Here is a 23,499-nt window from a genome sequence, read left to right as displayed (position 1 = left end):
AGGAAGCCAGGCTTAGCTCATCAGTTCTCTGGCTTGCTCCAAGTTGGAGTTGGAGCTGGGGACAGCAGACGTAAAAACATCACCAGCTGGTGTGTTTCCTGGCAGGGACAGCAGCCACAGCTTTTTCTGCCCCCAGACACACACATGCAGCAAACAACCTCCATCTGTAGCTCCTTTCCCTCTGTTTATCAGGCCTACAAGGCAGGAAAAGAGAACAAACCAATGTTTTAGAGGCCCAACAGGACCCGGGCTCTGCCTCCAGTGGAGTGGGGTTGATGGATGGGAGGCTGGCAGTCAACAGATGAAGCCTCATTATACTTGTAAATCGGAGCAGGAAATAAATGAGCACTTCCAGCAGTGCGGCACAGCGCCTGCCCTCAGCAGCCGTCTCACCTGCCTGCCCTGCTCACACTTTCTGTCTCAGCAATTTTGGCAATTGCACTGAGCTGGGAGAAGGAGGAAGCCTTCCTTCTTCCCCTTCAGGGAACTCCAGACCAATCCAAGGCCCATCTGGGAGGGTGGAGGACAGAGTGGGAAAAGCCCACCCCTCTGTGTGTGGTCTTCTAAACTGGTCTGTCCAGCTGATGTTTGGGCCCCTTATCTCTTATTGCAGAAACTGCAGCCTCTTACTTGCTATTAACTGGAGGACGCGGAAATGGGCAACATGGAAGAAAGAATGAGAGTGGGTTTCTATGAAGAAAAATTGATGTTTTTCAAACTGTGATGCTGGATAAGACTCTTGAGAGTCCCTTGGACTGCAAGGAGATCAAACCAGTCAATCATAAAGGAAATCAATGCTGACTATTCATTGGAAGGACTGATGAAGCCTAAGCCAATACTTTGGCCATATGATGTGAAGAGCTGACTCATTGAAAAAGACCCTGATGCTGGGAAAGATGGAAGGAAAAAGGAAAAGGGGTAGCAGAGGGTGAGACAGTTAGGTAGTATCATAACTCAATGGATGTAAATTTGAGCAAACTCTGGGAGGTGGTGGAAGACAGAGGAGCCTGGCATGCTGCCATTCATGGGGACAAAAGAATCAGACATGACTTAGCGACTGAACAGCAAGAACAATAGGTTTCCATGCCTGACTTCCAACGTGACTTTTACGTAGAAAACAAACTTATGGTTACTAAAGGGGGAAGCGGGGAGGAATAAATTGGGAGATTGGGATTGAAATAAAGATACTACTATATATAAAACAGATAACGAATAAGAACCTACAGTGCAGCACAGGAAACTCTGCTCAGTACTCTGTAATAACCTGTATGGGAAAAGAATCTTAAAAAGAATAGATGTGTGTATATGTGTAACAGATCCACTTTGCTGTACAGCAGAAACTAACGCAACATTGTTAATCAACTACGCTCCAATGAAAATTAATTTTTAAAAAATTCATCCATGCATCCTCTCTTTGGTTTTCTCCCTTCATTTACCCACACACTGCCCACCACTGTGAGAGTTCCTTTTGGACAGTTCTCGAAGAAGATTGTAAATAGCCAAGTAAAAACAGAACCACCAGGCTTATTCCCCCAATTCAATTCAGGGAGCCTTCTCAAGCACCCAAGGCACAATAAGATACCCGATGAAGAACAAGGAGCTCCTTGTCCTCATGCGAACAACTTAAATCCAGCACAAATACAAACAAGAATTCAATGTGTTCCTCATCCATTTATTGCATGAACACTTACTGAACACCTCTTGTTAAAAAGATAAGTGCTTTTTAAGTGAGCTGAACTTTCAATTATGACTCCTGTGGAAGTAGGCAACGTGCTTTCCCAGCATGAAGACTTGAAGTGGAGGAATTTCATACTGATGTGTGGCATGGCTGACACTTGCCCAGTACCTGTTCTACGGGGGGTGCTGAGTGTTAGACCTTATGAGGGATACAAAGGTAATTAAGTCATGAATCCAGGTCTTTAGATGTAGAGAACCACGTGAATCCAGATCTTAAGATGTACAAAATTAAGTGGAGGGACAGAAATAAATAATACTAACTTCAGTGCAAAGCACACTAAGGTAGAGAGGAAGTAGAGAACTATAATTTATTGAGCAGCTACTTACCATGTGCCTTGTGCTTTACTCACATAATTACTAAAGTATTTGGCAATATTTTCTGATCATTGCTCTATGCTGTAGATCTGCTGATATGGTAGAGAGATATAAGTGAGCAAGCACTTAACTACAATGTAACATGAAGTGTGATAGAAAATAGAGGCCATCTAATACCAACTTAGCGAATCATAGAAGGCTTCCAGGAAGAGGTGACACCTAAGCTAAGTTCTGGAGAATAAGTCAGCCAAGCAAGTTAGAGGAAAAGATTGTTCTTGGCAGAGAAAATAACATGTGTGAAGTCCCAAAAGCAAGACAGAGGTTTACATTCCTTATACAATACAGAGGAAGCTGAGGTGAAGCTGGGGGAGGGTATGGAATGTGCACAAAAACACACAGATGGCGAGGGACAAACGTGGAATTTGGATCTGAATCTTCTACCTGTAAAAGCTGATAACAGAAGAAGAGAGAATCCAACTGAAGAGAACAGAGAGAGCTTTGATAAAGTGGGTTTTGAAGAGCAGGGCAGAAATAAAAGGAGGTAAACACAAAGGGTGAGCTACCCCATTCCCACTGGCAGGTTAAATCCATGGGGCACTGGACATTTTAAGTACCAGGCAAAGGAGAAGACAAAATCTCAGCGCCTGCAGTATGGCGGCAAAGGTGCCTTTGCTATGGCCTAATACGTGCATCCTTATGTCCAAGTCCTAACCTTCAATGTCATGGTGTTTGGAGGTGTGGCTTTAGGGAAATCATTGAATTTAAATGAGGCCATGGGATGTGGAGCTCTCATGATGGGATTGGTGCCTTTATGAGGGGCTGAAGGAACCAGAGCATTCTCTTGCTCGCTCTCTGTCTTTCTGCCATGTGAAGATGGAGCAAGAAGGCATCCTTCTCTGCTTAACCTTCAGAACCACAGAAACAGATTTCTGTTCTTTAAGCCACCCCTGTTCTATGGTCATTTTTTACAGCAGCCCAAGCTCAGACAGCCCTGTAATGAGAGGCGCTCCTCTGACCTGAGAGGGGTGCGTGCAGAATTCTAAACATGTCCAAGCAAAGAGAGCATGTTCTTCTTTACTGCTGGCAGACCCAGAGCTCCTGGTAGACAGTCCCTCCCAGAATGCCTTGCAGGGGTCCATCATCTCAGCCCACCCTTCCTTCTCTTCTTACTTTCCTTCCTTTGTGCCTTCTTCCCTTCCCCCCTTCAAAAGCATATTTAAATCCATTGCTTCTTGTGAAGAACAGATCCAGCTGAATCATAAAGAGACTGTAGAACAAACTCATCCAAAAAGCACGTTGCTTCAGAACCAGATTCAATGAACTATCTTAACACGTGTTGGATTTTTAATGATTGTGTCTGGCTACCAAACCAATAAGTTAATTTAAACATTAAAGTCCATTCCTTCAAATTCAGGTTTTAACAGCAAATTAATAGATAGAGGCTTCTTCTTATCACAAAAAGAGAGGGACTTGGGGTTTTATTTGTGTTTACTCTTATTATTTGTTTGTTGGCTTGCTTTGGTACTCTCTAGCAAAACAGAAATTCTTTTAAGAGAAAAGGTGCAAATACCCCAAATATGACTGAAAGGAGGCAGGGGTCTGAATGGTCAATGCAGAATATGACTTCCTGGCAGTTTCCAATCAATCCTCCTAGTAGGTAAGCTAAATTGGAAAAGTGCATGGGTTTTAGTACTAACAGACCCATGAACTCCCTAAATTCTCTGATGTCAGCACATCACTCGTTTTTGGTCTTATTGGAAAGATCGGGACACTGCTCCACATCCTCCTTGTAGGATTTTTAAAATACTGAATAAGATGATGCATATAGATCCCCAGCACAAGGCTTGGAACATAACAGGTGTTCAGAAATAGATCCCTCCTCTGTGGTCTCCCTCCCACATTCAGCTGCCCTCTCCCCTTAGGACTTTGTACACATTTCTATTATAACATTCACATCATTGCATTTTAGCTTTCTGGTCACTGGTCTATCTCTCCTGTTAGATATGAGCCCATTTAAAGAATGCAAGCTGTGTCTTATACATTTATCTTGGGTAATCAATAGAATGGATAGTAGTTGCTCATTTAATCATTTCCCCCGTGATTGAGCTTGAAACTTCTCAACTTTGAAGCTTTTAAAAAAAAATGAGTGCAAGTCAGTGCATACTGTGTTGCTGAACCCTGTGGTGCAGGCTCACTGAGGTGTTGAAATTCAGGGAAGAGGAACCAGCATGAGACAGAGGCCACCAGGGTGAATTTGATGAAGGAGGTAGAACTTGAGAGGATTGGGCAGCCATGAATGGAATGAAGGAAACCACTTTAGAAACGATGAAAATGAGCAAAAGTATGGAGGCAGAAGTGAGCATATCACATTCAAGGAATAAGAAGAAGATGGATATGACGTGCCCAGAGGCAGGCAAGGGCATTTGCAGTTGATGTTGCGGTAACAGAGAACTCCTGGGAATGTCCAAGGAGGGCTGAGACATGGTATTACTGATGTGTGAGCAAGGCCAATGAATACAAAGTCCAAAAACTTCCCCATGTCCAGAGGAAGACCATCCCTTGAAATGATTTGAACATTGCCTAGGATTTTAGGGGAAGAAAGTTCATGGAAAAAGAATGTGATCCCAGAGCTTCCCGCACAAGACATCAGTACTGGTAGGTCCATTCCCATCATGCTGGAACTCTGTTGACTGCAAGACACCAACCTGGGGGTCATCGAGGGCCAGCCTCCCAGCCCAACATCCTGATGCACAATTCAGCTACAAGGCTCTGATTAAGAGCCATCACTTCTCAGCTCAGTGGCAACCTCAGAAGGGTAATAGCACAAGCCAGCTAATGTTAGTCAGGGTTCTCCAAAGAAACAGAACCTATAGCTTGTGTATATGTGTAGACATATTCTAAGGAATTGGCTCACATGATTAAGGGAGCTGGTAAGTCCAAAATTTGAAAAGTGAGGCAGCAAGCTAGAGACCCAGGGGAAAAAAAACTAATGCTATAATTTCAAGTCTGAATGTCTCTGCTGGAGAATTCCTTCATGCCCAGGGGAGGGCAGTCTTTTGTTGTAGTCAGGACTTCAACTAATTAGATGAGGCTCACCCATGTGATGAAGGGCAATCTGCTTTATTCAAAGTGCATAGATTTAAATGTTAAACATCCAGTATAATGTTTGACCAAATATCTGGGTGTCATGGCCCAGACAAGTTGACATATAAAATTAACCATCAAATAGTGCCAGAACTTTCAAGAAATTATGACAAAAAGGAAGTTGAAATGAGTTTTGGGGAGGAACATCTTGTTGAAAATGGAGAATAAGTTTCAAAAGAAGAGTGAGTGAGCCACAAATGTAAAATGACATGATAATTAAGACAGTAAAAGCCAATTTTCTATGCAAAGCATTTTTCACATACAATTTATGTGTCATTCACTCAACAACCTTGTGAGGCAGGCCCTATTTCCATTTCACAGATGAAGAAAGTGAGTCTTAAGAAATAACACAAAACTTCTAAATGGTGAAACTGGCTGCGAAAGCCAGATGCTGTGCATGGCTAGGTTGCTTCAGTCTTGTTTGACTCTGTGTGACGCTATGGACTGTAGCCCGCCAGGCTCCTCTATCCATGGGATTCTCCAGGAAAGAATAGTGGAGTGGGTTGCGATTCCCTTCTCCAGGGCATCTTCCTGATCCAGGGATCGAACCTGGATCTCTTATATTGCAGATTCTTTATCGTCTGAGCCACCAGGGAAGCCCCAAGCCACCAAGGAAGCCCCAAATGCTGTGGATTTCCTAAATTTACTTTGTACTTCTTAGATACCAAACTGTGTCTCCAGAGGAACCAAAATGCTCTGAGTACAGAGCAAAACTCAGAGAAGGAAAGGAGACTGTAAAACAAGTACTGCCACCAAACTCACAGAAATGCCAGCGTGTAATTGTTGAATGACCAGCTCAAAAGTAAGCTGTGCCTTAGGTCCTCTGGATAAGAAAAGCAAAATGTGCTTACCAATGCCCTTGCTGACTGAAGCTTTACCCAGAATACATTAGAAGGTCAACAAAGTAGATCTTGGGTAGGTAGCTCCTTTAAGAACAGGTGGCTCAGATGGTAAAGAATTTGCCTGCAGTGTGGGAGAGCCGCGTTCGATTACTGGGTTGAGAATATCCCCAAGAAGGGAATGGCAACCCACTCCAGTATTCTTTCCTGGAGAAGTCCATGAACAGAGGAACCCAGTAGGCTGCAGTCCATGGGGTCGCAAAGAGTTGGACACAACTGAGCAACTAACACACACAAAAGCATCACACCTTCTCAGGTCTCTTGTAAATTGCCTGACCTAGAGTCTTGTTTATTACCATTTCCAAATGACTAAAAAGCTTTTCCTTCCTTTGCGATGGCATGATATTTGTACAAAAGGAAAGGATCCCATTCTCCACTTCCAACTGCAACCCACAACTGGGTTTTCTTACAAAGCACAAAGGAGAAAAGAAGAAAGGGCATATTTTCTTTTCAAAAGAGAAAATAAATTGTGAGCTGTTATGAAATTATGTTGTTACTATTTTAAGCCTAGCTATAAATCTGTGTATCTGCTGGATGAGCTTATAGCTGTCATACACATAGTCAATCTAAACAGAGGACATCTTTCATTATTCTGTGTCTCACTGGACAAGGAGCAAAAAGACCAGACTCAGCCAAGCCATGAACCAGCAGGGCGAGCTCGGGTGAGGGAATATAAGCTTGCTGATCCCTACTTTGCCTGCTTCCCGGGAGTGCTGAAACGTGGACAAGAGTTTTACTATCCATAAAGCATCATATCAATGTAAGCCATTAATATCACCACTGTTAAAATAACAACAGCATTTATTTTATCTCCAATTTGTAATTTTGTGCCATCATGCAGCTGAGGCCTGTTGTGGTCTGCAGCCTCTGAGGCCTCTGTAATCAGTGACAGAGAAGCTGGAGAAAGTCTGACACAGGCAGACAGGACATGGAGGGCTCCGAATGATCATGGAGGTTTTACTTATGTAATAGCATTGAGACTAAGCCAGTCAATCCTAAAGGAAATCAATCCTGAATAGTCATTGGAAGGACTGATGCTGAAGTTGAAGCTCCAATACTTTGGCCACCTGCTGCAACAAGCCGACTCATCGGAAAAGACCCTGATGCTAGAAAAGATTGAGGGCAGGAGGAGGAGGGGGTGACAGAGGATGAGATGGTTGGGTGGCATCACTGACTCAATGGACGTGAGTTTGAGCAAACTCCGGGAGATGGTGAAGGACAGGGAAGCCTGGCGTGCTGCAGTCCACGGGGTTGCAAAGAGTCAGACACGACTGAGTGACTGAACAATGAACGACAACAAATAGCACTGGTCAGGGGTTTTGCATCTGATGACAGCAGTTAGTCCTGCAATGGAGGAAAACATATAGGAATAGAACAAGCATAATCTTTGGAGTCAGACCCCATGATTTAAAACATGTCTCTGCTCCATAATACCCTAGTAACAAGGCTGGTTACATTTCCTTTCTGGATCTCTGTTTTCTAATCTTAAAAAACAGGCAATTAAAAAGAATCATATTAACATATGTATTTAAAGTACCCACACAATGTTGCATGGAAATGCTAAGCAAATGTTAATTTCCTAACATTTACGCTCTTTTCTCCATCAAGCACTAAAATAGAAATTACATTGTTGTAATTGTGACCTACCAAAAAGGGTGTGACCACCCTTCTCAAATCACCAGGGATTGTTTCCTTCAGATATTATTGTACATCTTGTATGTGCCAGAAATTATGCTGGACAGTAGATACAAAAATGTGAGCAAAAAATAATCTTCAAAGGCCATGATATTTGATGAATGGAATGATGCTGATTCCAAAATATTAAGTGAAGTATCAAAACATACTCTATTGGAAAACCAAGGTCTTTGTGGGACTACTTTGGTGAAACCAAGGCTTGATGGCTTCTAATAGTTTATGAAATAAAATCCTAGGTCCCTCAAACCGCTGTGTAATTTGATTCAGTTTTCACTTCTCCAAGTGAAAGGAACATGAACAGTGTGGTCAAAAGAATCTGTGTAATTTTTCATGTAACACTGCTCAAGTTATATGTAAGGATAATATGTACTTCATGGTGTTTCACAAAGGGTTTTTTAATTAATCTTTTGTTAATTGAAATAATAATGTACTTCTAGAAATGTGATATATTTCAAAGTTAGTATTTCAGACCGCATGAGACACTGTGGACCATTCAAAAAATGGTGCTGGGAGAATCAGTTAGCTGTTTTGAAAAATAGAATATCATGGATGTCTATATCACATGATACACTAAAACTGATTCTAAACAGTTTGCATATTTAAATATCAAAGGCAAAACTTGTAAACTTTTAAAATATGTATAAAAGAGCTAATTCTTATGATTCATGGCAAAGGACTATTTTAGTTCTTTAGTTCAAGCAAATAGAACTTGCCTATTTCTTAGACTACGTCAGTAGTCTAAGAACTTGCCTATTTCTTAGATACATCAGTAAATAATTTAAAATAATAAGATGAACCATAGGAGATGTATCAATCTATATAAATAGGTAGACATGTAGACATATATTGTATTTATGAGAATATATGGGAGATTTGATTGATTTATTTAAAATGGAACTAATTTAATAATAATTTATATGTAATTAAATTAATTACATATAAATTTTATGTGTAATAATATATAATTTATATATATAAAACATGTAGGAAATGTACTGATATAAAATATACATATGAGAATAAACACATAGAATGTATTTACAAAACAAAATTAACAAAGGTTAGTATTCAGAATATATGAAAACTTCTACAAATTAATAAGAAAAATACAAACAACCCAGATAGAAAAATGGGTAGAAGTCATGAACAGGTATTGTGTAGAAAACATAAACTGTCAATAAACATATGAAAAGACACTGTACCTCGTTAGTAATTAATAAATGCAAATTGAACCACAATGTTGGAGAAGGAAATGGCAACCCGCTCCAGTATTCTTGCCTGAAGAATCACATGGACAGAGGAGCCAAGCAGGCTATATTGTCCACAGGGTTGCAAGAGTCAGACACGGCTTAGCAACTAAACCACCACCAAACCACAATGAGATACTATTTGACACCCACTAGCTTGGGAAAATTAAAAAGAGAGCACTAAGTGTTGGTAATTAGTACCACTGTTTAAGAAACTACCATGGGTTAAGCAAAATAGGCATGAGGGAAAGTCCCTGTGGTTCAGTGGTTAGGACTGGGTGCTTTCACTGGCAGGGCTGAGTTCAACCCCTGACTGCGCAACTAAGATCCCACAAGCTGTGCGGTGCAACCAAATAAAAGACATCTGCATGGATTCTAGCTCCTTACACATGCAATGGCCTGTACTTAGAATGCACCTCCTCAAATCATGTCTAGAAAACTTATTCACACTTTTAAATCCCATGTAGTTGGCATTCACTTATAAAACTCAGATTCCCAGAAGCAGCATGAACTGTTTCCCCTTCTGGGCTACCTGTGCAAAGGTGTATCATTTCATATCCATGTAATATAATTATGCGTTTCTATTTCTCCCCAGCTAGCCTGGGATCTCTTGGAAAGCAAGGGCTTCAGGGCTCAGCACGTGGCATTTAAGACGTTAACTTCAGTGAGTGGGACGCCACGTCTTCCACGTCCATTTTCCTAATCACACCTCCCCTAACTCTATGGCAGCTGCAGGTGTGGTCTGCACCTCCCTTCCTGGGAAGCCCTGCACTTTTATACCATTCTCTGCTCCTCTCTCTCTCTGCTCCTCTCTCTGCTCCTCTCTCTCTCCGCTTCACAAACTTCAGTGTTCAGAGTCCTGATGCATTGTCATAGGTCCAGACCCCAAAGCCAAATGAAACAATCAAGGAAACATAACCTCGTTTTGAATGGAATATCGATCAAAAATATCTCACTCTTGAGTGATTTCAAACTCCAAAGCTAGTTGTGATTTTAAAGGACCTTGAATTCTTAATTTTATGGACTCACATGGGAGCCATTTTCCCACGGAGGACTTGGATGGAGGTGATGGCCTGCCACCATTAAGATGGGTATTTGGTGTTTGGCAGCTCTTTGACCCGTGCCTTCTGTCCCTTGACCACCAGGGACTGTGTATTGAGTGACAGATGCAGGCAAAGCAGCAGTGACTTGGTTCTGCTTCAGCCTGTGTCATCTGGCTCTGTTTACAGTCAGCCCAGCTGCAGCCAGTCAGCAGCTATGACACTTGGACATGGCAGTTTCTTTTCCAAGTCAATACAGGATGCTTCATGGCATAAGAGAAAGACCATTGTAGAAGAAATGAGAAAGGTTTCTAGCTCCACTGCTCTGCAGTTCTGTGACATTCCCCCAAAATACAATCTCTCTGGGTGTCACTGTACCATTTAGAAAGCAATAAATACCCTGTCTATTGCTCCAGGGCAGGGAAAATCCTTAAGGATGAAATGCAATAATGAATTTAAAGTCGAAGTGAAGTGAAGTGCAGTGAAGTCACTCAGTTGTGTCCGACTCTTTGCGACCCCATGGACTGTAGCCTAACAGGATCCACCATCCACGGGATTTTCCAGGCAAGAATACTGGAGTGGGTTGCCATTTCCTTCTCCAGGGGATCTTCCTGACCCAGGGATCGAACCCAGGTCTCCTGCATTGTAGGCAGACTCTTTACCGTCTGAGCCACCAGGGAAGTCCAAGATACTATGGAAAAGTTAATGTTAGCCAACATGCTTAATGCTTTCCATGAGCTAGACATGATTCTAAGTGCTTTATTTAATCCAACCGGCAGTCTCATGAACTAAGTATTACATCATTAGTCACATTTTTAAATATGAAGAAACAAAAGCACAAAAATGTTTAGTGAACTTGCTAAGATGACAGTCAGTAATGGCAAGATCTAGGCTCTGAAACCAGGCTTTTTGCTACTTGGTTAAGACGCTACACTGAACATTCCAGGAACCTATTGCTTTAGATTTATGTTAACAATCCCCATCAGACTTAAAAAATGGTACTTTGTTTATATTTATATAAAAGCATTTACCATTTTGTTTTAATTTGGTTTTTATATGCCTGTCTGCCCTATTAGAATGTGAGCTCCTTGAGAGCAGGAACCATATGGGAAACATATGTAATGGTTCCAGCACTGACTACTCAGTTTGACATATGGTAAGTAAGCATATCATGATCTAGAATTTGTGGGCTCAATAGATGGAAAAATGGAAGGAATAAAAGGAAGATGAATAAGATGGATGGATGGATAGATAAATGAGTGAATGGATGGACAGATGGATGGATAAATAGATGACTAGATGGATGGATAAATGGATGGATGATGGATGGATGGGTGAATAGATAGATGGGTGAATGAATGGATGGATGAATGGGTGTACAGATGGATGACACCCAGGAATAGCCTCCTTGCACTCCCTCAGAAACACCGGTGCAGGCTGAACAGTGTCCCCACCCCAGAGGTCTTGGTCCCAATCTTCTCCTTTAAGTTCTGACAACCGTACCTCTTTCCCTCATTTCTAACTATCTCTTGCTGCTTCAGTGGGTTTGTTCTTTTCCCTCCTGTTTAATTTCCCAATCCTCATTTAATCAATTTTGTATATTAAATGATTTCTGTTAAAATTATCAGTTGAAATTCCTGCTTCCCTGAATGAATCCTGATTGATTCAACTTACCCTGTGCTCCCAGATACTTGCTAAGCCTTTTACAAATGTAATTGCATTTGAAAGTGAAAGGGAAAGTCACTCAGCCATGCCTGACTCTTTGCAACCCCTTGGACTATAGCCTTCCAGACTCCTCTGTCCATGGAATTCTCCAGGCAAAAATACTGGAGTGGGTAACCTTTCCCTTCTCCAGGGAATCTTCCCAACCCAGGAATCAAACTTAGGTCTCGTGCATTGCAGGAAGATTCTATACCATATGATCCACCAGGGGACCCCTTTACCAAAACCCTATGGAGGCATCGTCCTCTTTTTTAGGATGAAAAAATTGAAACACAGAGTTAAGTTCTTGTCCAAGCTCAACACAAGCTTGAATTGTGGTGCTGAAGCTTCTATCTCCATTGCAGTCTTGTCTAAAAATATCTATTTCTATGAGACGTATGGTTCCTAGAGTTAATTCCTGTCTTTTGTGCCAGGATCCTTCTTGGAATGAAAAAAATATATGCACAGTTCCCTGAATAAAGTGTGCCGTTCTCCGTCTCCACCCACAGATGGCAATCACACAGAGATTTATTACCAACAGATGGCTGCAGAACAGGAGCAAGACTCAAGTAAGCATGGTACACTTAAGACCAACACAGCAATCCAAAGTTATTTCCCACCTACACAGCGAAGAAGGAATCAAATTCCAATCGAGAAATGATGACGTCTTTCCCCAGAGTTTCTGATAGAAAAAGCAAATAAAGCTTGTCGAATGGGCTGGAAACCTCCCCAGGCTATAATGTTTTCTTTTTCCTCATCATAGATGGCACCTACTCTTCCTACTGCTACCAATCTGTCTTCTTTTGTGCATCTTTCTATCTCTGTCTCACAATCTCCTTCTGCAGGTTTCATTCTCTCTTTATATTCTTTTGTCTCCCCCTGTCTCTCTTTCTCTAAATAAAATAAATTCTTGAAAGACAGCTTAATCCTTTGAGAGAGAGATTGGGTCAACTTTTGAACTTTACACAGAAAAATATACCCAATGCTGACTTTCTCATCAAGAAGTTACCTGTAACCCCAAACCTCCTAAAGCCCTAGTAATTCTTCCTATTTGCTTTCCCGGTGATTGAAGCTTGTGTGCTGAGTGTGCAATGAGAAAGTTACTCTTGTTCAGATCAATGGGCCTCAGGAGGGTAACTGTGTTTTTCTTCTGCACAAGAAACCACCATCGGCCGCTAAGTCCCATCTCATTTCTAACTATTAAAAAAACAAAAATGACATGTCTCATGGGTCTCTCTTCATTTGCTTACTATTTATACTGATTTTTTTAGTTTTGGCATTCATTTCTAATCAGGTTGATATTCTTGCATTTGGCATTCCACCCAGTATGGCTTTTTCTAACTGTGGCCTGAAAGACAGCCATTTTAAAGGGAATTCACTCATATCTCAGGAAGGAAGAAAAAGGCATAGTTTCTCGTGGGAAACTTTCCCAATAGAAGTCAAAATTATTAGGATTTCCCTGGTGGTCTAGTTGTTAAGTCTGTGCTTCCACTGCGGGGGACAAGGGTTCAATCCCTGGTCGAGAAACTAAGATTCTGCATGCTACGCAATGTGGCCAGGAAAAGAAAAGAAAAGAAAATATAATAAAAATTATTCTTAAGAAAACCATGGAATAGGTTAGGCATTCCTTTAACAGAAATCTTCTTTCTGTCTGACTGAGGCATTGTGGGAGGGCCCTGTGTAAGGGACCGGTAGTAACCTCTGCCCGGCATTGCAGATGATATGAAGGATCCTACATGGGGGAACAGAGAGAGTAATGTAATGGGAAAAATACCAGGCTGCTGGCTGTGAATCCTAGCTCTGCAATTTACTTAACATGTCAGAACTTTGGCTACCTCACTTTACAAAATGTACATCCTTCCTAGGGCTTCCCAGTTGGCTCTAGTGGTAAAAAAAAAAAAAAAAAAAAAAACCTTCCTGTGAATACAGGTATACTTAAGAGCATGGCACAGTCTCTGGGTCAGAAAGATCCCCTGGAGGAGGTCGTGGCAACACACTCCAGTATTCTTGCCTGGAGAATCCCATGGACAGAGGAATCTGGCAGGCTTCAGTACATAGAGTCGCATAAAGTAGGACATGATTGAAGTGACTTAGCACTCACACCCAGATTATTCCAATCCAAGAAAGATATTCAGTTCAGTCACTCAGTTGTATCTGACTCTTTGCAACCCCATGAACCGCAGCACGCCAGGTCTCCCTGTCCATCACCAACTCCAGAGTACACCCAAACCCATGTCCATCCAGTCGGTGATGCCATCCAACCATCTCATCCTCTGTCGTCCCCTTCTCCTCCTGCCCCCAATCCCTCCCAGCATCAGGGTCTTTTCAAATGAGTCAGCTCTTCGCATCAGGTGGCCAAAGTATTGGAGTTTCAGCTTCAACATCAGTCCTTCCAATGAATATTCAGGGCTGATTTCCTTTAGGATGGACTGGTTGGATCTGCTTGCAGTCCATGGGACTCTCAAGACTCTTCTCCAACACCACAGTGCAAAAGCATCAATTTTTCTGCGCTCAGCTTCCTTTATAGTCCAACTCTCACATCCATACATGACCACTGGAAAAAACATAGACTTGACTAGACAGACTTTTGTTGGCAAAGTAATGTCTTTGCTTTTGAATATGCTATCTAGGCTGGTCATAACTTTCCTTCTAAGGAGTAAGTGTCTTTTAATTTCATGGCTGCAATAACCATCTGCAGTGATTTTGGAGCCCAGAACAATAAAGTCAGTCACTGTTTCCACTGTTTCCCCATCTATTTCCCATGAAGTGATGGGACTGGATGCCATGATCTTCGTTTTCTGAATGTTGAGCTTTAAGCCAACTTTTTCACTCTCCTCTTTCACTTTCATTAAGAGGCTGTTTAGTTCTTCTTCTCTTTCTGCAATAAGGGTGGTGTCATCTGCATATCTGAGGTTATTGATATTCCTCCTGAAAAGGCATTATCCATGCTAATAAACCTAACGGTGGCATACAGAGCATTAGACACTCACAATAAGCTCATTTACTGCATACAGGAGTTGTTCAAGTTAGCATCTATCATTTTTCATATGAGGAAACCAAGTCTCAGGTAGCTAATTAAGTTTCCCGAAGTTCCAAAACCAGTAGGCGCTCAACCCACGCTTAATTAAACTTTCTTTCCCAGAACTATCATCTTTCCCCACAAAGAATAGATGGATGCACAGCCCACAGGCTGAATGGTGACAAGAGGGGAAGTTAATTTATGTGTTGGTTTATTTGTTTGTTTCCCAGAGCTCATTAAATCACACTATGTCTCCCCTTCAAGGACATGACAGTCATGGCAGAAGGATGTGGGTGAGAAGCAGAGGGGTCACAATGTAAACGACAGGGAGAAATCGTGACGGGGACACGGAGCCAGCAGATGAAGTTGGTGGGGAATCTGCCTTCCCTTACAACCGTGAAATGCATCACCCTGCTGCATCTTGATGGAGTGCGACATATAACATTGTTGAGGTTTGAGAATGCCAACATGTCACTCTCTCCTCACTTAAGGATTTTGGTCTGCTAGGTAAGTAGACCCAAGAGATAGACAGGAATTAAAACACAGTGTCTGCTTTATTACTGGTAAAGCTGAATTGCAGAATGATGCTTGTCCAACATGGAAGCATCATTGATGCGTTCCATCATGCATGGAAGCATTCCATCTTTGATAAAAGTCCAACATGGGCTTCTGGAATAACTTACCTATATTCTTCACCAACATTCCCCCAGAGATTCCATATACTTCTAGAGGAATCTAAGATGTGGAACCATACAAAAGACTCACTTTCTACATATATACATGAATATACAGTGCTTGTTTTTCTCTTTCTGACTTACCTCACTCTGTATGACAGCCTCTAGGTCCATCCACGTCTCAACAAATGACACAATTTTGTTCTTGTTCATGGCTGAGTAATACTGCATTGTATGCATATACCATATCTTCTTTATCCAATCTTCTATCAATGGATAGTTAGGTTTCTTCCACGTCCCAGCTATTGTAAATCGTGCTGCAATAAACATTGGAGTGCATGTATCTTTTAGAATTGTGGTTTTCTCTGGGCTGTTGTTGTTTAGTCGCTAAGTCATGTTTGACTCTTTCACGACCCGATGGATTGTAGCCCACCAGGTTCCTCTGTCCATGGGATTCTCCAGGCAAGATTATTGGAGTGGGTTGCCATTTCCTTCTCCAAGGGATCTTCCTGACCCAGGGGATCAAACCCAAGTCTCCTACAATGGCAGGCAGATTCTTCCCCGGCAGAGTCACCAGGGAAGCCCAGAATATGGCCGAGCACTTAGTAAGTATTTGGTTTACTTCTTCAGTGTTGACTTTGTAAAGCAAAAGGAAATATTGCTTGAAATTAATATCAACTTGTTCAAACTTCTGACTCACTGTTTTCTAAACCCCAGAGGAATCATTTACCTCAACACCTTTCTCCATGCACGTGCAGAAACCTGAGAACCCTAAAAATTCTTTCATGCTACAGATATCTTCACATTAAATGCTATTTTTGTACAAAACCAAGTCAATTGCCTAGAAATACTCAGGGGGTCTTGTATTAATGTTTTTGGTAACTGTGGTTTACAAAGCACCTTTATGTGTGGAGAAGACTAACATTTAGTGCATCAGGTTCTTTACACAATGTACTTCAATGCTCCCAATGGTGCCCTGAGGTAGCTGTCATGAGCTCCACTTCGCAGATGAGGAAATCAAGCGTGAACCATCATCAGGTGATTTGAAAGCCAAGGTCATACCCTGCCCGACAGCAAAGCCCAGTCCCTAAAGGCTGAATCCAGGGTGTTTTCTGCTACTTTGCAAACTCATAGCAGCTGTAAAAAGGCTACGAAGCCTCAAGCAATTAATTACCTTTTTAGTCCTCCCTTTTCCCCTCTCTAAAATGGGAAGGATAACATCATCGATGTCATGGAACCTGAGCACATCACGTAAGTTGTTACAAATGAATTGCTTGGACCCGTGTCTGGCATATAGGAAGTGTTATTGTCAAGCAGTTTCTTAAAGCAAAAACATAAATTGGTAATCATTTTGTCTTGGCTTCTGCTGTTTGCTGCAGAAGGGCTTCCTGTGTTCAGGACAGTTTGGAGACTCAGCTCTGACAAGCATGGGGAACCAGATAAAGAGCCTGTGCCAGGACTCTCCTGCTTTGTGTTGCCCAGGAAAGGGGTTTTCAACAGTAGTGTCATCCAATGCTTTTTCCATTACTCATTTATCATTCTGACTTTGAAAAGCATGTTCCAGGCACCCAGGGTCATGAACATCCACACGGTGAAACCCCAGCCTTGCCAATGCCACGGCCACAAGACCTTTCAATGAGGTTTCCCATCCTGAGTTGCAGGGGAATGGCAGAGAGGAAGGGATTTTATTAATTGTGCTGTGACACCACTCCCTGTTTTACTGAAGAGAAAACCGAGGCACAGAGAGGGGCAGTGGCTTGTCTCAAGCTGTCTCCTCAACAGCTCTGTGAAGTAGAGGTCACCCATCCTGTTTCACATCTTTTCTTGCTACCCAGTGCACACTCAATACTGTAGCCACTGCAAATTGCGTGTGAGCCCCTGTACTCCATCGCCTCTCCCCTTATAGACACTGCCATCCTTCAGCCAGAAACCTCTCTCTCCGTATTGTCCACCTGGTTATTTCCATCTGTCCATCCAGCTCAGCTCAAACTCCCACTAGCTCTCACCTGGACTCTGGCAATAGTTTCAGCTGGTCTCCTTCCATTCACACTTGCCTCTCCAAGGAACACTTTTTTTTTTTTAATATAAATCAGGTTGTGATACATCTACTTAAAAGCCTCTAATGACTTTCAACATCCTTAAGATAAAACCCAAACTCCCTGCTCTGCCTACGAAGTCTTGTAGAACCTGGCCCTCCCTACTTCTCATCTCACTTCACCTGCTCACTCCCCAGACTGCACTCCATCCACACTGGCCTTCCTTCTGCTCCTCAAACACCCCAGGTCTTGCTGGAGGCACTGGCTCCTCCTCTTCCCTGGAACTCTTGCCTTCACATCTTCACAGAGCCAACTCCTTATTATCATCCAGATCACAAATCAGCTTCACTGTCTGAGCCCTCCCATGACCACAGAATTATTCTGCCTCCCATACCCTGGGTATTTCTCTGATAACATTTCCAACTATCTGGCGTTATTGTGTTTGTGCATTTACTGCCTGTCAGAGTACATCATGAGAAACGTTGGGCTGGAAGAAGCACAAGCTGGAATCAAGATTGCCGGGAGAAATATCAATAACCTCAGATATGCAGATGACACCACCCTTAAGGCAGAAAGTGAAGAGGAACTAAAAAGCCTCTTGATGAAAGTGAAAGAGGAGAGTGAAAAAGTTGGCTTAAAGCTCAACATTCAGAAAACGAAGATCATGGCCTCTGGTCCCATCACTTCATGGGAAATAGATGGGGAAGCAGTGTCAGACTTTCTTTTTCTGGGCTCCAAAATCACTGCAGATAGTGACTGCAGCCATGGAATTAAAAGACGCTTACTCCTTGGAAGAAAAGTTATGACCAACCTAGATAGCATATTCAAAAGCAGAGACATTACTTTGCCAACAAAGGTTCATCTAGTCAAGGCTATGGTTTTTCCAGTGGTCATGTATGATGTGAGAGTTGGACTGTGAAGATAGCTGAGCACCGAGGAATTGATGTTTTTGAACTGTGGTGTTGGAGAAGACTCTTGAGAGGCCCATGGACTGCAAGGAGATCCAACCAGTCCATTCTAAAGGAGATCAGCCCTGGGTGTTCTTTGAAAGGAATGATGCTAAAGCTGAAACTCCAGTACTTTGGCCACCTCATGCAAAGAGTTGACTCATTGGAAAAGACTCTGATGCTGGGAGGGATTGGGGGCAGGAGGAGAAGGGGACGACAGAGGATGAGATGACTGGATGGCATTACCGACTCAATGGATGTGAGTTTGAGTGAACTCCGGGAGTTGGTGATGGACAGGGAGGCCTGGCATGCTGCATTTCATGGGGTCACAGAGATTCAGACACGACTGAGCAACTGAACTGTACTGAACTGGCCTGGAGAATTCCACGAACTGTATAGCCCATGAGGTTGCAATGAGTCGGACAAGACTGAGCCACTTTCGCTTCCAGTAGATGTTCAACACTATAAAGAAGGAATAGGGTTTTATTGCCATTAATCTTAAGAGCCTAGCCTGGTGCCTGGTGCAGAGTTGGTGTTCAGTAAATATTTACTAAGTGGATAAGCAAACCAACTTTCTATTCTGCATTGTAATCCCTCAAGGCCAGTGTTTTCGAAAAGCTAGAAAATGGCAATTAACGTGTATGCCAGTTCCCTTCCAATTCTCTGCTATGTGCAATCCATAAGCTGGGATTTCCCATGATAGTCCTAAAATATTGGTCTCATCATATTAGGTTACATGCATTGCTTTGTCCAAATGACTGTTCTAATCCACTTGTTCTTGTTTGAGAATGTTTTTCATATACTCGCCACACTGATGTTTAAGCTCAAAAATGGACGAGCTTAGTCTTCCATTTGATTAAAGATGCTAAAGATTCCAATATTAATGTATCTACTTTCTCTTGGGTAAAGAGTAAATCCCTCATCTCAGAATGGCCCCAGATGGAAGGGGGACCGACCCCTGTACAAGGAGTCGAGAGTCTCAGGGTTTCATTCCCTCTGGGAAGTGTCTTAGCAATTACTCAGCAGCTCATCATCTTCTAAAGTACATTGGATGTCTGCTGAGGTCCCTTCCAAGGCAAGAGTTAAATTTATTCATTCAAGAAAGGTAATTATATTATGCCTCTGTACCAAGCACTGTCACTGAAAACAGCCTTGAAAAAAGCCCCCAAGAACATCTCTACCTTCAGGAAAACTAATGTGATTCTCTAGAGCAAACTTTGCTGTTGAATCATCAAGACATTCGATTTTTCATATGGCATATATTAATTATGACAGAGTGAGTGATCTCACATACTTCCACCCTAGGATGAGACATCTAGTCTTCATCTTCCAGCCTTATGCTTTGCTTTCTACATGAGTAAAAGAAACTCCTTCCCCATCTGTTCTCTTGTCCAACTGGTTTGGCCAACCCAGTGTTTGACTTGCCTGTTCTCTTCTCTTCTGACCTAACAGTGCTCATCAGATGGGTTGCAGGATCAGCAGAAAAAAATGAAGCCACTGTTATGTCTGTGAAAAAAGACATGGGTTAGATTTCAGGAACCTGGCATTAATCCTCACTTTGCCATTCATGAGACCATGAGAATGTCTCTTCATCTCTCTGGGTCTCAGTTTCCCTATCTATAAAATAGAATGTGGTGACCATAAAAAATGTACCTCTCAAATCTTCCACTTCATGGAATGTAATTGACCAAGGGCCCCATGCTGTCTGAAATCCATCACCATACTAGCACCACCAGCCAAAGTCTGAGTATGCCAGGGTTGCTTTTGGGAGAAACAGGTGCATTTCTGGGAGACTTGGGACTACTCTGACCATTGACTTTGACCTTTCTGCTTTGTCAAAACTTTCTTTGAACTGAAAATCAATCAAAGACTCTTTTGCTAACCCAAATTCCTTCCTCTCTCCTCCATGGGAGTAACACCTGCCTCATGGCCCAACGATTCTCCCATTCACCACTGCTCCTTCACCATTTCCCCTCAAGGCCAATGTCCATAATCAATCTCTTGCAAAGTTTATGACTTCTTAGCATCTGCCTCTTGAAGGACTCAAAGTAACACATTGAAACAATGATGTCCATGTATATGATTGTGAGGACAGTATCAGTGAAAATGTTTTACAAAGTACACAAGGTTTTATAAGGTATAAAGCATCATAAGATACAGTGTAAGATACATTTTAAGATACACCAAAAAATCCTACATCATTCATTCATTTATTCACCACTTAGGTACTAAACTGACTTCCCTGGTGACTCAGAGGGTAAAGAATCTGCCTGCAATGTGGGAGATCAGATTCCATCACTGGGTCAGGAAGATCCCCTGGAGAAGGGAATGGCAACCCACTGCAATATTCTTGCCTGGAGAATTCCATGGATAGAGGAGCCTTGTGGGCTACTGTCCATGGGGTCTCAAAGAGTCAGAAATGACTGAGCAACTGACACTTTCACTAGGTACTAAACACCCACCCTGAGTTGGGCTCTTGGCAAAGGATCTGAAAATACAAAGGGATTATTTTCTTTCTTGAGATCACAGGATGGAGGAGATGTTCAGATCCCTCATGACTTAGAATATATTAGGTAATAATGTATTTTGATAGGGACATGAAGGTTGGGGGCGGGGAGTAAGGGAGGAAGATGAAGGAAGAGAAGAGAAAGAGCAGCCACTATACCAAAGCACTGCAAATGATAGATGGTGGTTATTCAAGTGTATGGAAAGCTTTTTCAATTGTGCTTTGCTAAACACAATCTGATGCTCCACCCCTGAGCCTTTTGGGGTCGCAATGCTTGTAATGCTTTTGCAGGGAAACTCTTCAGTGTTGTCACCCTTTCATGGCCCAACATATTCAGCTCAACAACAGACCTCCAAAAGAATATGCTCTGTGTTGTAATTTTCCAAAGGCGACATGATTATAAAACCCAAACAGATGGAAAGACTATTGCAGTGGCGAATAAAGCTGTTAGCAGTTTCCATTTGTAGACAAAACCATTATTTTTGAGCAGATTGCTGCCAGAATTTGATGAATCTGGTACTCTTTGCACCCTCTGCTTTGCAGAAAGCCCTAAAACTCTGTCAGACTTTGCAAACAGTTGTGGGATGTTATTTTTGAACATTTGTTTATGTCCAAGTCATTGGCTCAAAGAGTTTCCCATTTAGCTTGCTGCTAATCTTGAAATTGCCATTAATGTACAGTTTCCAACCCTGAAAATTGAACTATGAAATAAATGGCTGTGTGATCATCTTTTATTTAAAATATTACTGCACCCCATCACTCTATGTCAAGGCCTGGCTTGTTTATGAGAGTACATGATTACATAATTACATGTTAGAAATCATTTGTAAGGAAAATTGATTGGTGTACTTTACAGCAAGGATTTCACCAAAAATAACCCTGTCTCTAGCTGCAGAAATGGAGGGCCAGGTTAGAAAATGGCAAAACAACTTGAGGAGCCTGTCACCATCTTGTTTATTTCTCATCACAAGAAGGAATAATTGCTCAAAGAGTAATGAGGGACAGAACCATTGACTCTGAATAACTGTGATCCACAAATCAGATTTTAGACAATATTAGGGGCTACTGGAAAGAGTTCTCGACAAGGATTCATGAGCTCAAGTTCTAGCCTCAACCCTGCTGATAACTTCTAAGTAGTGCTCAGCCTCCTAAAATCTCCACTCCTCTGTCAGTAAAATGGGAATTGGACAGCAGTTTGCTCAGGCTAAGAGGCAGACAGTGTCCACACAGACGCAGGGGAGATGAGCAGAATCGCAGGCATGGACGACCATCACTCTGACCAGAAGGTCCATGGATGGTGAGTGGAGGGCTACCACTTAGTGGGCCCTCCTTGCAGCCCCGGGGGTCTTGGACTGAGGCTCTCCAGTCCTCTCTATCACGCATTCCTGTCTCTTCCCCAGTCTGTGACCATTTTTTCTCCCATGACCTCTGCCAATAGGAAAATTTATCCTATAAAATGTCTTCTAAATTCGTCTGCAGCAAGTGTCTGTAGCCTTTGTTTCTAGTTCCACAGATTATTTGTGTCTAAAGATTTGGGGATGAAGAGACCAGTTAAAACCTCAAAATATTACCAGTCCAAAGTAATAGAATAACAATAGCAGCAATTATAGTAATGATACCTTTCCTTTCAATGATATTGGCTTCTCTTGGTAAGCAAATGCCATAAAAGGAGGATTGTCGAAGTGCTTATTTAGCTTAAAGAGTTTTTTTTTTTTTTTTAACTCTTTCTGGGCTTTTTTTTTAAATTGTACTGAAGTAATTTAGTTTAGTTGCACAAAACAATGAGCATGCACATGAAGAAAATACAAGAAGAAGGGGCGAGGAGGAGGAAAAGAGAAGAAAAAGGCAAAGAGGAAGGAGAATGATGATGAGAAGGAGAATATAGGGGATAGGAGGAGAAAGGGAAGGAAGGATGAAGAGGGAGAGAGCAAGAGAGCGAGAAGAGAAGAGAAGAGGGAAGGAGAGGAGAAGAAAAAGGAACAATTCATAGCCCCTCTTCAAAATCCCTCCATTCAAAGAGAGCCATCTTTAGCATTTTAGGGCATCTTCTTTTATTTTTTTTCCTGTGAAAGTACAGTAAAAATTTACAAGCATGGAATCACATTGCAATATGATACTACTACCTGTGTTTTTAATTCAACTGTATATCATAAATAACTTCCCATGTTCTATTTCCTTGCAGCATTTTGGACAGTTGTGCTGTATTCCATTGTATATATGCACGCTAATCCATAAATGTGCCGGAAACTTCTTGGTCACCATGTCTTTGCACTTATTCTTACTTCCTTCCAGTCCCCTGGCATTTTCCTGAGAATGTTACTGCCATTGTGAAGGCAAAGCATAGCAACTGTAACCAGAGCAAAGATTGCCTTGGAAAGCAGATATGTTGAACAAGTTTACAATTGAGACCTTTTCTTATAAACGTATGTGTCTCTTCTCCCGGGTTACAGGCTTTTCCAGACCGTCGCCTCCACTTGCTGTATCACGTTGATGAGAGCAGCTATGACACTCTGCTTGCCTCTCCAGTGACCGTGCCCAT

The sequence above is a fragment of the Bos mutus genome, chromosome 6 (assembly GCF_027580195.1).
Source record: "Bos mutus isolate GX-2022 chromosome 6, NWIPB_WYAK_1.1, whole genome shotgun sequence".
In the NCBI taxonomy this organism is placed as follows: domain Eukaryota; kingdom Metazoa; phylum Chordata; class Mammalia; order Artiodactyla; family Bovidae; genus Bos; species Bos mutus.
This window is presented reverse-complemented; position numbering follows the sequence as displayed.